The sequence below is a fragment of the Nycticebus coucang genome, chromosome X (genome assembly GCF_027406575.1).
Source record: "Nycticebus coucang isolate mNycCou1 chromosome X, mNycCou1.pri, whole genome shotgun sequence".
NCBI classification, from domain to species: Eukaryota; Metazoa; Chordata; class Mammalia; order Primates; family Lorisidae; genus Nycticebus; species Nycticebus coucang.
Window position 1 is genome coordinate 41,198,183 of NC_069804.1, and position 13,743 is coordinate 41,211,925.

Sequence of the window (13,743 nt, forward strand, 5' to 3'; positions counted from 1 at the left end):
GTGTGACTGGATAAAAGCTTGCCCCGGGAGCTTGACTGATGGCAGTAAGCCAATGAGTCACAGGAGAGGAGACCATGCACAGGGTGGAGATCAGGAGCCACCCTACAAATCCAGGAAGGAGAGGGGAAAGGCTTCTCTATGGAGGAAGAGTCACCAGACCTCAGTGACTTTTCTCTTCTGTCACCATATGCATATTCGCAAGTCACACCATATTATTTCCAAACTCCACCTCCCACCTGGGGCTGGTCAGTTTCCTCCTGCATCCCAAGAAGTCAACAAGGTTTCCAACCCAAGGTTACTGGCTCTGCATCCTGGAATAGACAAGGAATCTGATGCCCATGGCCATCCTGGCCTTATAAGCCCAGGTTTGGCAGAAGTGGCACACGGGCCCCCCAATATTGGAAGCAAAGGTGCCCACAGAAAATGCCTCCACTGGGCTACAAATGGGGGAAAAACTGGATCTGTGAGCGTTGGCTCTGCATCCCATGTAGGGGCTCAACTTTCAGCTCCCTCAGTGGTGAAGAATGAAATAAAACATCAACAGAAAATGGAAGAGGGATTATGGCTACACACAGCACAACTCATACTCACAGAGATGATGTTGGCTGAAAAAAGCCAGACACAGAAGCAGACAGGGCTGGATGTTTCCATTTCATAGTTTAAAAGCTGATGATCAATCTATGGTGATAGAGGTCAGAATAGTGGTTGCCACTGTGGGTGGGGGTACTAACTGGGAAGGGCAAGAGGGAATCTTCTAGAATGATAGGGAAGTTCCCTTGCTTGATCTCTATAGTGGTGACAGAGGTGTAGACATATGTAAGAATTCATTGAGTTGTTGACACTTAGTGCACTGGACACTCTTCACTGTATGTATTTAGACCTCAAGCAAAAAGAAAAAAATACAAAAAAGAAAGGGGGACCCACTCAGGGAAGAAAGGGGGGTTGGTACCTAGAATGAACCTTTTTCTTTTTTTGTTGTATCAAAGCCCTAAGCAGAAGCGGCAGTCACTTTGCTGAGCTCCACCAGACCTCTTTCCTGCAGTCCCTCGATTAGCGTGGCTCTCCTCAGCTGAAATGCAATTAGAGGAAAACAATGTCTGTGGCCCAGCTGCCACTGCGAAAATGACCAGGAAGAACAAGGGAGGATCGGGCAGGACCTACTGGGAGTTGTCAGGGGCTGCAGGGAGGAAGAGAAAACAGACGCTGGCTAGAGCTGTACCAGCCAAATATTCCCACACCCACAACCGCATCTCTGCTGGAGCCCAGAGTAAACTGTCCTGGAGCAGTGGAGCCCAAGGCCTTGATGGGGAAGAGGAGACAGAAGCCAAGCCGCTGCTGACCCTCCAGTCACTGCACAGGCAGAGGGAAGCGCAACCAAGACCAATGGCTAGAGATCAAGCGCATCTCTCACTGTAATCTCAAGTGCTCCTGGCTCCTGTCTGCCTAAAGATGCTTCTGGAGCCTGGGCTTGTGGGAGAATGCAGGTATCCAGTCAAGTGCCAAACTGAGGCAACCCCAAATGACCCAAGGGCTCCAACCCCATTTGTCCCAGAAACTTCCATTCAAAATGGCTGCTGCAATTTCATGGAGTCTCAGACCCCTGCTGTTCCTGTTTTGCTTGTCTTAATCCGACCTGTTCCATCCTCATCCAATCCTCACATGCCCAATGTGGTTAATATTAAACTCGCCAGATGGCTAAGGCTGGACCTAGCAATCAGTCTTGCCAATTATTATAGATATCTCCAGATCTGTCAATTCCAGAAAACCAAAATTCCATATATTGATGTCCTGGAAGGGTTCCCCTGGCCCCCAAAGCAGGCCCTGACACAAGGATTTAGGTGCAGGTAGTTTATTTGGGAGGTCACAAGAGTCACAAGTGAGAGAGTGAGGAAGGAGACAGGGCAAGGAGGAGAGCCAATGACGGGTGCTCTATTAAGCAGGTTTCCACTGTGGGTGACTTGCTCAATCCTGTGGGGGACCCTCAGAGAGACTACAGAGCATGCCACTAGATTGTCCCCACAAGGGGCAAGGCAGTGGGTGTATATAGCCACCCATCTCCAGCCCTCATTGGAAGAGCTTCCCTCCTGAGGCATTAATTCCCTGGCATTTTCAAACTGCCTCCCCTCCCCCACCCTCACCACATGCAGGCCAAATGCCCTCCAAAGCCAGAGACCATCTCGGGCAGAATGCTGTGAGAAGCCACTGGCCTGGAAGGAAACAGTCTGTCATGACCTCCAGCATGGGCCAGCAAGGCACTGTCGGCACCTGCTACACGTAATCACCATAAAGAGGAGCTACTCTCTGCTGCTCCAAGATGCTAAAAGCAACTCCCATGTTTGCCCACCACATGGCTAAAAACACATACCCAAGTCAAACTAGCTAAGACCAAAAAAAGGTGGGTAGAAAGTGATTTGCTAACTCTCCAGGGAGTCAAAGAAGAGGATCAGCTTCAGATAGAGTGAGATCCAGGGATTGAGTGGATCCAGAGTTCTGCCTTCCTCCCTGGCTTGGCTCCACTCAACTCTGTAGACTGGCAGGCCTGTCAACCAAGAAATCACCAGATTCACAGCTTCCAAGGTTACCAACCTCCCCATTGGCTCTAGCAGAGCCCTGAGGAAGATTTTGATTAGCCTGGCTAGAATCACATGCCCATCCCTTAACAAATCATGTGGTTAGGGAAATAGGACGCTCTAATTAGCCAGGCCAGAGACATATGCTTCATAACTGTAGCCACAGGAGGGTGGGGCACTGTATTGACAACCCCCAGGACTATAAGCAATGGAGAGGGGTCTTTTCACAAAGAAACAGGCCCCAGGGTGGTGAATTGCCAAAGACCTTGCACTTAGTCAGAAGCAAAGCCAGAACCTTGACCTAGCTGCTTTATTCCCAGACAGAGAAAGCCTGTTATCAATTAAGAAACAGGCTTAGTGCCTCTCAGGCTTCAAATTTGGCTGGGTATCATTGAGCAAGAGTCTTAACCTCTCTGAGCCTCAGTATTTTTATCCATAAAATGGGACTAGGAGTCAGGGTGCTATGGCTCACACTTCTAATCCCAGCACTCTGGGAGGCTGAGGTGGGTGGATCGCTTGAGCTCAAGAGTTTGAGACCAGGGCGGGCGCCTGTGGCTCAGTGAGTAGGGCGCCAGCCCCATATGCCGAGGGTGGCGGGTTCAAACCCAGCCCCAGCCAAACTGCAACCAAAAAATAGCCGGGCATTGTGGCGGGCGCCTGTAGTCCCAGCTACTCGGGAGGCTGAGGCAGGAGAATCGCGTAAGCCCAAGAGTTAAGAGGTTGCTGTGAGCCGTGTGACGCCACGGCACTCTACCCGAGGGCGGTACAGTGAGACTCTGTCTCTATAAAAAAAAAAAAAAAGAGTTTGAGACCAGCATGAACAAGAGCAAGACATATCTCTACTAAAAATAGAAAAATTGGCCAGACATTATGGCAGGTGCTTGTTGTCCCAGCTACTCAGGATGTTGAGGCAGGAGGATCAGTTGAACCCAGGAGTGTGAGGTTGCTGTGAGCTATGATGATGCCACTGTATTCTAACCTGCAGCAACAGAATGAGATTCTGTCTCAAGAAAAAAAAAAAAAGACTCTTCGGTGAAGTCTTTAAGCCCTCTATAATTTGTTCTCTGCTGATTTAATCTCACTTCCCTTACTTCCTTACCCAGATCTCAATATCTAGTTTTATACTTTCTAGTTGTACTTCATTAAATCTTAACTCCGTGTCTTTTAAAAAGATGTGTCCGGCTGGGCACAGTGGCTCATGCCTGTAATCCTAGCCCTCTGGGAGGCCAAGGTGGGATGATCCCTAGTGCTCAGGAGTTTCAGACCATTTTGAGCAAGAACAAGACGCCTCTACTAAAAAGAGAAAAATTAGCTGGGTGTGGTGGCACGCACCTGTAGTCCCAGCCACTCAGGAGGCTGAGGCAGGAGGATCACTTGAGCCCAAGAGTTTGTGGTTGCTATGAGCTATGATGCCATGGCACTCTACCCAGGGCAACAGAGTGAGACCCTGTCTCAAAAAAAAAAGAGAGAGAGAGAGAGAGACTGATAATACCTTCCCACAGACTAAGATTAAATGACATAACCAGTGGAATGTACATGTACACCCTGCCATGTACACCCACGGTATTACTGCCCTACTTTAAAACCACACATCTTTTTCTAGCTTCCAACATCCTCATAAGCCAGGAAGAAAGGAAAGGTATCCATGAAATCTTAGAACCTTTCAAATGATATTAAAGAACAAAGAAGGTTATCTATTGCTACATAATAAATTACCTTAAATTTCTGCAGCTTGAGACCACATACATTTCTGTGGGTCAGGAATTTAGGAGTAGCTAGTCTCAGTGGTTCTGACCCAGGATCTCTCATGAGGTTTTAGTGAAGGTGTCAGCTGGGGCTGCAGTCATCTGAAGGCTTGACTGGAGCTGCAAGATGCCCTTCCCAGATGGCTCCCTCATGTGGCTGTCAGCAGGAGGCCTCAGTCCTCACCATGTGGGGCTCACCATAGATCGCTTGAGTGCCTTCACCCCATGACACCTGACTTCCTTCCTGAGGGGAAAAGTATCAAAGAACATCTGAACACATCTTTCAACACACCGTAGTGTCCGATCCAGGGCAGAGCTTTCCACCAGCTGTTTCCTCCCCTCTCTACACCTGTCCAGCTGGGCTTCTATCCCCGTTTCTCACCTGGCCACAATATTCAAGAGAGCAGGTTTCCGAAGCAGACCATGGCTTGTCTCAGAAGTGGCCATATAGGTCACACAAAAGAAATGAGAAGAGCTGTAGAATATGGGTGGGGGTCCGGGGTTGGAGAGGCTAAGGCATTATTACTACTGCGCCTCAGATGTCCAAGAGTCCAGGGCACAGTGTGACTACATTTTCTGTACTGCCCAGCCAGGCATCCTTCACGCTTTCAGTTCCCATGGTTGTACTCTCACAAGTCGAAGGCTATTAAATGGCCCGGTGGCTATGGTGGGCCCTGCCAAGGGGCTGGGCTTAGACCGAATGGTTTCTCTGCCAGGGACAGCCCTCACAGGGATGTCAGATCAAAAAGGAGATGCACGGTCCAGAGGCTTCCCAAAGGTGGGCACCTGAGCAGAATGCTGCTGCCACTGGGCCCACACTGTCCTCTCTTCTGACACTTCTGGAAAGGTGAGGGCCGTAAGCATATCATCCCCCAGTCAAGCCAACGTGGCCAGGTCCCACTTCACCCACAGCACACAGCATATGCCCATCTGAGTGAAGAAAGGGGTTAAACAGGTCAACTGATCACTGCATTTTCTATAATTTAACCAAAATAATCACTAGGTTGCAGGGAGCCATTTCTGGGGGCCATGCACTGTGGGGCATCTTCTCATTTTATCCTCACAAACACCCTCTAAGGAAGGAGCTGGTATCAGCCCCATTTTACAGGGAAAGAAACTGAAGCTCAGAACGGCAGAGTAACTCACCCCACATCACACAGTAAGTTCAGAGCCAGGCCTTCAACCCCAGCTGTGTCCCTTGCACTAAACCACTTCTATATTATATTGCATTTAGCATATTGTTTAGGGGAGGGCTTCTTAAACTTTGTCACAAAAGGGCACTAACAGCCTCCTGGAGGTGTCAAGTTAGAGTTCAAAGTGGCACTGCGGCAAGCTGGCCGTTTCTGGGGCACCCCATGCTTGGCGGTGCCATTCGCACCCATCTGCTTTCTATTCTACCAGGACGCCTGCACTTGTATTAACAGAAAAGCTGATGATCACTTCAAATCAAATACAATGGCTCCTCCAGGAAGCATTGCTACATTTACCCTGTGGTTTCGTGTGCCCTAGCACCCCCTCAGAGACCGGGGGGTACTGGGTCTCACGGAAGAGAACCCCCACGGGTGACTGCTACCGCCCACACAGCCAGAGTCCTGTCCATTGCCATTGAACTTCCTTCTCTTCTGTCACCCTCATCCCTGCCCCAGCAGCTCTAAACTAAGGCAGGAGAAGTGAGGGCTACTTCTCCCACCTTGCTGAGTAACCCACTGCCCCCTCAGCCTCCTCTCCCCTCCCCCGACAAGCCCACATCAGCCTGAAACAGAACTTGACACATTCAGGAACTGAGTGGTTGCAGCTGCCACAGACACCTGAGAGGAAGGGGTTAAAAACATCTTTCATCTCTCAGCAGTGCCTTTATATAGTCCATGTGTGACTCTGAATGGTTACGGCTTTATATATAGCGTGCTCTGTGCGCAGGGAGAAAACACCGTAGTTAAGGGAACAAAGGCGGTTCTAGTCTAATGACCTGCTCTTATTTGTGGGGACCATATCACCAAAGGGTGGCCTTCAGGTGACATCTGCCATGTCGAGTGTGTGCCTGAAGAATTACACCAATAAACATTGGAAATGCAAATACAAGAGAGGTAAGAACACACACAAAAAAACTAAGACCGCTCATCCTGTTTATTGTTTCTGGAAAAAAGAGAAATCACACGTTTCTCTTTGGATGTTTTCACACATAGCCAAACCTTCAAATGTCAACTTCTGCAAGGTGTTTGACCTAAAAATAGTATAATTTCTGTGTCATTTGAAAAGCTGTTTAAAATGACAGTCTGAAGGCTGATTTTTCAAACACACATCTAGGATGACAAACCGAAGTTGCATTATTTAGGGGCAGAGTCTTTGAAAGAAGTAAGTAGGCCTTTATTTTACTAAAATGTGCCTATTCCTGTGGGTTCTCAGGAATCTGTTTGGATTTTTTTTTTTTTTTTTGCCGACAGGTCTCCTTTTTGTCCCTTGGTGATTAAAAGAAACGGGGGGGATGGGGGTGGGAAGAGAGAAGAGGGGAGGGAGGGAGGGGCGGGCTTGAGGGAGGTGGAGGGAGCTGGCAGTGTGGTCCCGAGAATCCATACACCTTTGCATTGTAGGTGACAACCAGCCCCCTCACTCTGGGGCAGTGAAGGGTTCACACCTGCATTTACACACTGACACACTCTCAAAAGGAGCAAAGACATAAGTTCCAACCAGGCAGACCTCGCGGGGCCAGAGGATGTCACATGCACCCTAGCAGGCAGGCAGGCAGGCCACCATAAGTTCAGGGTTTGTTTAGACAGCACAGGTCACTCCTGTCCACACCCCAAGCTGACGCGCCTTTATAAACACGAAGCATGGAGCACAGTCTGTGAAGTGGTCTCATCAGAGAGCTGCTCTGCAGAAGAAGCAGGGCACTGTGGACAGGTTCCAGCATGAGCTCAAAGGGACACATTTCTCCACTCACTGGAGGGACACCTCCCCACCCCCCTGGCTTGAGGCAAAGTGTGCCAGTCAGGGGCATATGGGGTTCCTCTTAGCAGCCCCCACAAAGCCCTGGGAGCCCCAGACTGGGAAGTAGGAGACAGAGGTTCAAATCTTACCACTGCTGGTAACTGGCTATGTGACTTGGAGCAGATCACTTAAACTTCTGAACCTTCCTTTTCCAAATACAGGGCTTAGACTACTACTAATTCCAAGTCTTATCATTCATGCATGAATGAACAAATGAATGAATGAATGAACTGAACCAATGAATGCATGAACAGCCTGAAATAGGGACCCCAAGCCCAAGCCACCTCTGCCTTGCACCCAGCTACACACCTGCATCCTTTCTTACCCTCTGCAACTCCCCGAGGGCCTCCCATCCCAGAAAAGGTAAGCATTTGAAAAATGCTTCCTACGAACTGAATTCACAGGCACATTTTAAATGCTCCAGTGCCCAAGCTCCCCTCCTCCCCAGCCTTAGGCATTTACCTAAGGTGGCTCTCACTACCAGTTCTCAGCTCCCGGATTCTGCCCTGCCTCGCCCTGTGCTTTCTGCACTGGAGCCCCAGGGAGCCCGGACACACAGGCTGCTGCACCAAACCCTGGCGAGGAAACAAACCAGCCACCCTCTCCCTCCTCACACTTCACCGGTGGGTTAGTTTCAGAGCCTGTGGGTGTATTTCAATGAGAACAACATGAAAACATGGGCGGATTCTTTTCTCTCTAAAAGAAAAAACCTGAAACAATAAGCTGAAGTAATAACAAGGCAGAATGTGGACATCTCCTCACCTCACTTTGCCCCAAGCCTTGTCACAGCCCCCACACCCCACCCCAGGCAGGGATTGCCAAAGTCTAGATTAATTCCCCTACACTGACTGGGCATTGCAACTTGCTGACGTGTCCCTTGAGACTTATTTGTTCATTCATTAAACTAAAATGCGGTGAGCCCTTCCTAGGAGTAGGGCACTGTGGAGTCTTCCTTTTGAACAAGCCTTATAGGAAGCCTGCAGTATAATGGGGGAGCCAAGACAAGCCCATTAATAACTGTGATACAGGGAGAAACGAGGTGAGGCAGAGACACAGGAAGTGCTGGGAAAGAAAAAAAGATAATATTTGTGTGTGTATGTTTGGGGCTGGAAGTAACAGTCAGGAAGACTTTACGAAGGCGGTGGCATTTCACCTGGGCACTGTAGTCTGGGCAAGATTGCACAGCGTGGCTGGAAGAAAAATCATTCTGGGCTGAGGACACTGAGTGAGGAAGGGTACAGAAGTGGGCAAATGCTAGAAGCGGGCGTCCCGGCGCCATCCACATTGAGTGTGAGTGTGCAAGGAGCAATGGCAGACAAGCCTAGCAAAGAGGACAAGAGTAGGACCCAGAAAGTCAGACTGAGGACTTTGGAGTTTATTTAGTGGATAGAGGGGAACTACAGACGGGTTTTTTTTGTTTTGTTTTGTTGACAGGGAGTGTTTAGCAGTTATTTGTCTCCTCTCAGGTCCATTCACTGCTCTTCTCTTGCTCTGCTTGGTACAGAAGGGAACTACATTTCCCAGGCTCCTTTGCAAGTGGCCTCCATCAAAGTTCAGCCAATGGAGGACACTGGTGAGAGATCGGAGGGCGGGAAGAGAGAACAATCCTGGGTATTTCTCTTCACTCTGTTCGCCCTGGGCCACATCTCCAGCATCAGTTGCTTCTACTGCATCTTCTCTGTGATTCCAACTCCTGTTAGTGGACTCCAGCTCCCATGTCCCTTTTGTCCCTCCAGCCCTAGGAATGCTACATGCCATTGCCAATCTCTGGGTTACCTCACTATCCTCTGTTTAGAGTTTCAGCTCCTCCAGCATCTATGAAGCCAGTCTTGGATATTAAATTCCCTGTGTCTATTTGCTTTTTTTTTTTGAGACAAAGTCTCCCTCTGTCACTGTGACTAGAGTTCAGTAATATGATGAAAGCTCACTGCAGCCTCAAATTCCTGGACTCAAGCAATCCTCCTACCTCAGCATCCTGAGTAGCTGGGACTACAGGCTCACAACCATGCCTGGCTAATTTTTCTATTGTTTGTAGAGACTGGATCTTGCTCTTGTTCAGTCTGGTCTCGAACTTCTGAGCTCAAGCAATCCTCCCCCCTCGGCCTCCCAGAGTGCTGGAATTACAGGCTCAAGCCACCGCATCCAGCCTCATTCCCTATATTTAAATACCTAAAGTGGTTTATCTTTTCTTCGCTAGACCCTCACTAATACAGGGTAATTGGATCTGATTTGGTTCCAGTAGGCTCACACTGGCTGTAAGGGGCCTCAGGCCTCACCTGACAATTTTCGTAGCTTCCCAGCAGAAGGGTGAAGAAGGCCTGAAACAGGGCAGTGGCATGAGAGTAGGAAATGCAAGGCAGTCAGAGAGCCCCAGATGAAGTGATCCAGCAGGGCCATGTGAAGAGAAGAGGTGGGGGAAGCCAAAGAGGATGCTGACTTTCAGATTGAGTGCTCAGGGGAATGGTTGGCCCATCGACAGAAGTGGGGACAGCAAGGGAAAAGCTGCACTGGACAGAAGCTGGACTTTTCTTTATTCTATTTCTCCTTTTTTATTGTTTTCCCCCTCCTTCTTTAACTAATCCGTGCACTTGACTGTTGGGCTTTTCCTTATTGATTTTGAATTGAGGAGATTGTAGGAGGAGACCTCTAAAGGGAGAGAGTGCCAGGTGACAGGAGTAGAGACGGTTGGAGGGGCTGAGCCATGGGGCTGGAAGGAAATTTGGAGGGGACACAGGAACGTGGAGAAAAGCCACAGGGGATGAGGGCCCCAGTGCTGGGCAGGAGCCAAGGGAATGAGGTGAGGACAGTGGGACTGGGCAGATCAGCAGTCAGGGGCCTACAGAAGCAGGGTCAGGAGCTCAGTGGAGGAAGAAGTCATATCCATGTGGTCACAGCGTGGGGATGGTGAGCACAGAGGGGTGTTTGACAAGAAGTCAGGCAGAAAGACCTGCTCAGGGACAAGATAGATTTGAGTTTGCAGAAAGGAACCCAACAAAGAGAAAGGGCCCAAAGGTGCAAGGGTATGTTCATTCATTCATTCATTCATTCACTGGATAAGTATTTATCTAGTGCTTTCAAGTGGCAAATTCTGTGTTGAGCTCTGGGGGTGTAGCCAGGAATAAGAGATACAAAAAGTCTCTGCCCGCTTAGAGCACCTCGTATTTGAATAAGAGGAGATAGACAACAAACAAAAATACATCAAATATGTGGTCTTGCAGGTGATGCTAATGGCTATAGAAGGGAGAAGTGCAGGAAACTAGAATGGGTGGGGAACGGAGGTTGTGATTTAAATAGGGTAGTTGGGAAAGGCTTCACTGGGAAGGAGCCTTAAGGAGGTGAGGAAGCAAGCCATGAGGATATGCAGAGCAGTGGTTCTCAACCTTCCTAATGCCGTGAACCCTTAATACAGTCCAAAGGGGTCATGACCCACAGACTGAGAGCCACTGATCTAGAGGAAGAGCATGTCAGACAGATGGGACAGCCAGTGCAAAGGCCCTGAGGTAGAACTGTGCCTGGTGTGTTCCTGGAATGACAATGAGGCCAGTGTGGCTAGGTGGGGAAGGTGTAACAGGACATGAGGTCAGATTGTCAGGGAGAGGGGCCAGATCAAGACAGGCCTTTTCAGTCAGAGTAAAGAACATGGGCTTCTACCTAAGGAAAATAGGGAGCCATGGGAAGGTTTTGAACAGGAGAGTGACATGATCTGACTCTGGGTAGTGACTGAGAAAGGGAGATGAATAATCTGGGGACTGGGAGGCTTTAGCAGTGAGCTGTCTTCCTATAGGAACCACTGCCACCTCGGATGGCTCCTAAGAGCAGGTGGTATGGGACAGGGCCAAGGAGCACCTTGGCCATGTCTGAGGCCAGGATATAAAAGTATACTGGGATTTATTAGCACACAGTAGGAGCCACCTATCCTCTAGATGGGCCCTAAGTCCCACAGCCACAATTCCATAGTACAAAGTACTTCAGAGCCTCCTGAAGACCTTCCCCTGCCCTCATAGCCCTGAGCAAGGGCTTTACTTTCCATCCCCAGTGCCCACTCGAGGGGGTGGGAACTATGAGCCCTCAGAACTCCTCTGTTCCCAGAAGCCCCTGCACTAAGGCCTGCCTTCACACCCCTCACCCCCAGGGGTGTGGAGACTCCCCAGTGGCCTATCCAAGAGGCAGCCTGCAACTGGGGACAAAACTTGATGCCCCACCCACGGCCTGGCCCCTGGGGCTATCCTATTCCCCCACAAACCTACTAGCGTTTGTGGACTTCAGCATTCCTGTAATACCCCTCACTCCTAACATGACCTGCCTCTGGAAAGGCCTTGGCTGTGGCTTCTACAAGCCTTTAACCAGAACCCATTGGAGCCAAGGCAGTCAACTCCATGGCCTTGGCTGGCTGCATGTCATTCTAGAGCCTCAGCCTAAACTCTTCCCCTCAGTCTCTTAGAGCATCCACAAGAGTATATATCTCTGTGCTCTCTCACAGCCTAAGATAGCAATTTACCTTCAGAACTCTGAGAACAACAGCAGTCCCTGGTGGGTGCTCAACAACCCTAATTGGCAGCCATGTTAGAACCGGTGGCCCATTCAGGGAGGGTCCATCCAAAAGCAGGCACTGACATCTCATCAAGGGACATGGAGCTCTTTGTAAAAATGCTGCTGCCACTCTCTGTCCTCGCAACCCCAAATTCTTGGTCTCTAGGAGCCCAGATATTTTCAGTTAGGTACAAAAGGCACTGCCTTCAGCTTTAGAGTCTGTTCTTAAATCCTCTGAAACAATAAAGTTTAGTCTCCCTGCTAGCCCTATGAAAGTCGATACTTCTGTACTCTACATAAAGTGGAATGTTAAAAATAATAGCTTTTGTGCTGGAGTATACACTTTCAATATTCATTTTCCATGCTTCAGAATAAAATATATGACCATTAAGTCACTACAATACGTTGAAAAACAAGATTACTGCTTTCATATCTTGTGTCAGTTGCTAATAATCTTGCTGTTATCCTGACATTATGGTCACAAGATAGTGCTTTTAAAGTTATTGGGATGCAATGTGCCCAACATCGAAAAATGGGGGGGAGGAAGGTGTTATGATTTTTAGAGGGTGGGGGTGATATCTTTTTAAGATTTTTATAATGAAGAATTTCATACGTATGCAGAAGTCCAGGGAAACATATAAGGAACACCGAGACCCCATCGCCAGCTTCAACAACCAGCATCCCGGGGCCAATCCAACTCACCCCATTGCTCAGGAAGCTGGAAAAAAAGCCCCAGACAGCACAGATTTTGCTGAAATGATATTCAATACTCATTTGGGTTAATAACATAGAGGATTGTTGGTGACAGTGAAGAACTCCATCCGAAGCTTTCCCTCTCTACTTGTGCAAAATTGAGAGATGAACTTCATCATAGCCAACCCCAGGAGGCCTGGGACATTGGTTACCAGACCTTCATTGCTTCTCGGACCTTTGCTACAGCCAGAACAGAAAGTATGTATCCAACTTAATGAAGGCCCAAAAGGGGAGTTGGAAGGCTACTGGCAAGGCCTCGCTGCCAGGACCACCCTGGATCCCTGCTACCTATGGGAAAAACACTCCATCTGTAAGAAATGACCTTTTGAAAAAAGCTCATTTGATCCCCTTCATTTAATATCAACTTAAAATTATTCATGAGACTTTCCACAGCCCTCGAGAGCAAAGCCAAAATGGCCTGGTATTCTCTGGCTCAGACCATCTGCCTCCACGCCACCCCTCCACCTTAGTCTCCCCTCAGCACCTCCCCACACATGCTGAACCAGATCCCATGACCTCTCTTCATCAGTGGCCCTTCACTCAGCGGATCTCTCTACCTGGAATGTACAAATCCCTTCCCTCTAACCATAGACAAGATCTGACAATTAAGTTTGCAAACTTGTCACTGTGCCTTTGTGCTGGCAGCACTGTACAAACAACTCAGTAAGATTTCATAACCTTGCTATATCAGTGTATCATAGCTGTGCTTGTGTTGATGTGTGGTGATGTCTTGCTGAGTGTTGTTCATTATTATTGTTGCATGCTTTTGTGTGTCATCATGAGAATGTCTAATTGCTAGAATTAGAGCAATGAACAAACATTAAATTTCTGGTTAAAGTTGGCAAGAGTGAAGTGAAATCAGGAACATGTTAGTCCAAGTTTATTCAGATAATGCCGTGAAAAAAACAGCAGTGTAGGCGGCGCCTGTGGCTCAGTCGGTGGGGCGCCGGCCCCATATGCCAAGGGTGGTGGGTTCAAACCCAGCCCCGGCCAAACTGCAACCAAAAAATAGCCGGGCGTTGTGGCGGGCGCCTGTAGTCCCAGCTGCTCGGGAGGCTGAGGCAAGAGAATCGCTTAAGCCCAGGAGTTGGAGGTTGCTGTGAGCTGTGTGAGGCCACGGCACTCTACCGAGGGCCATAAAGTGAGACTCTGTCTCTACA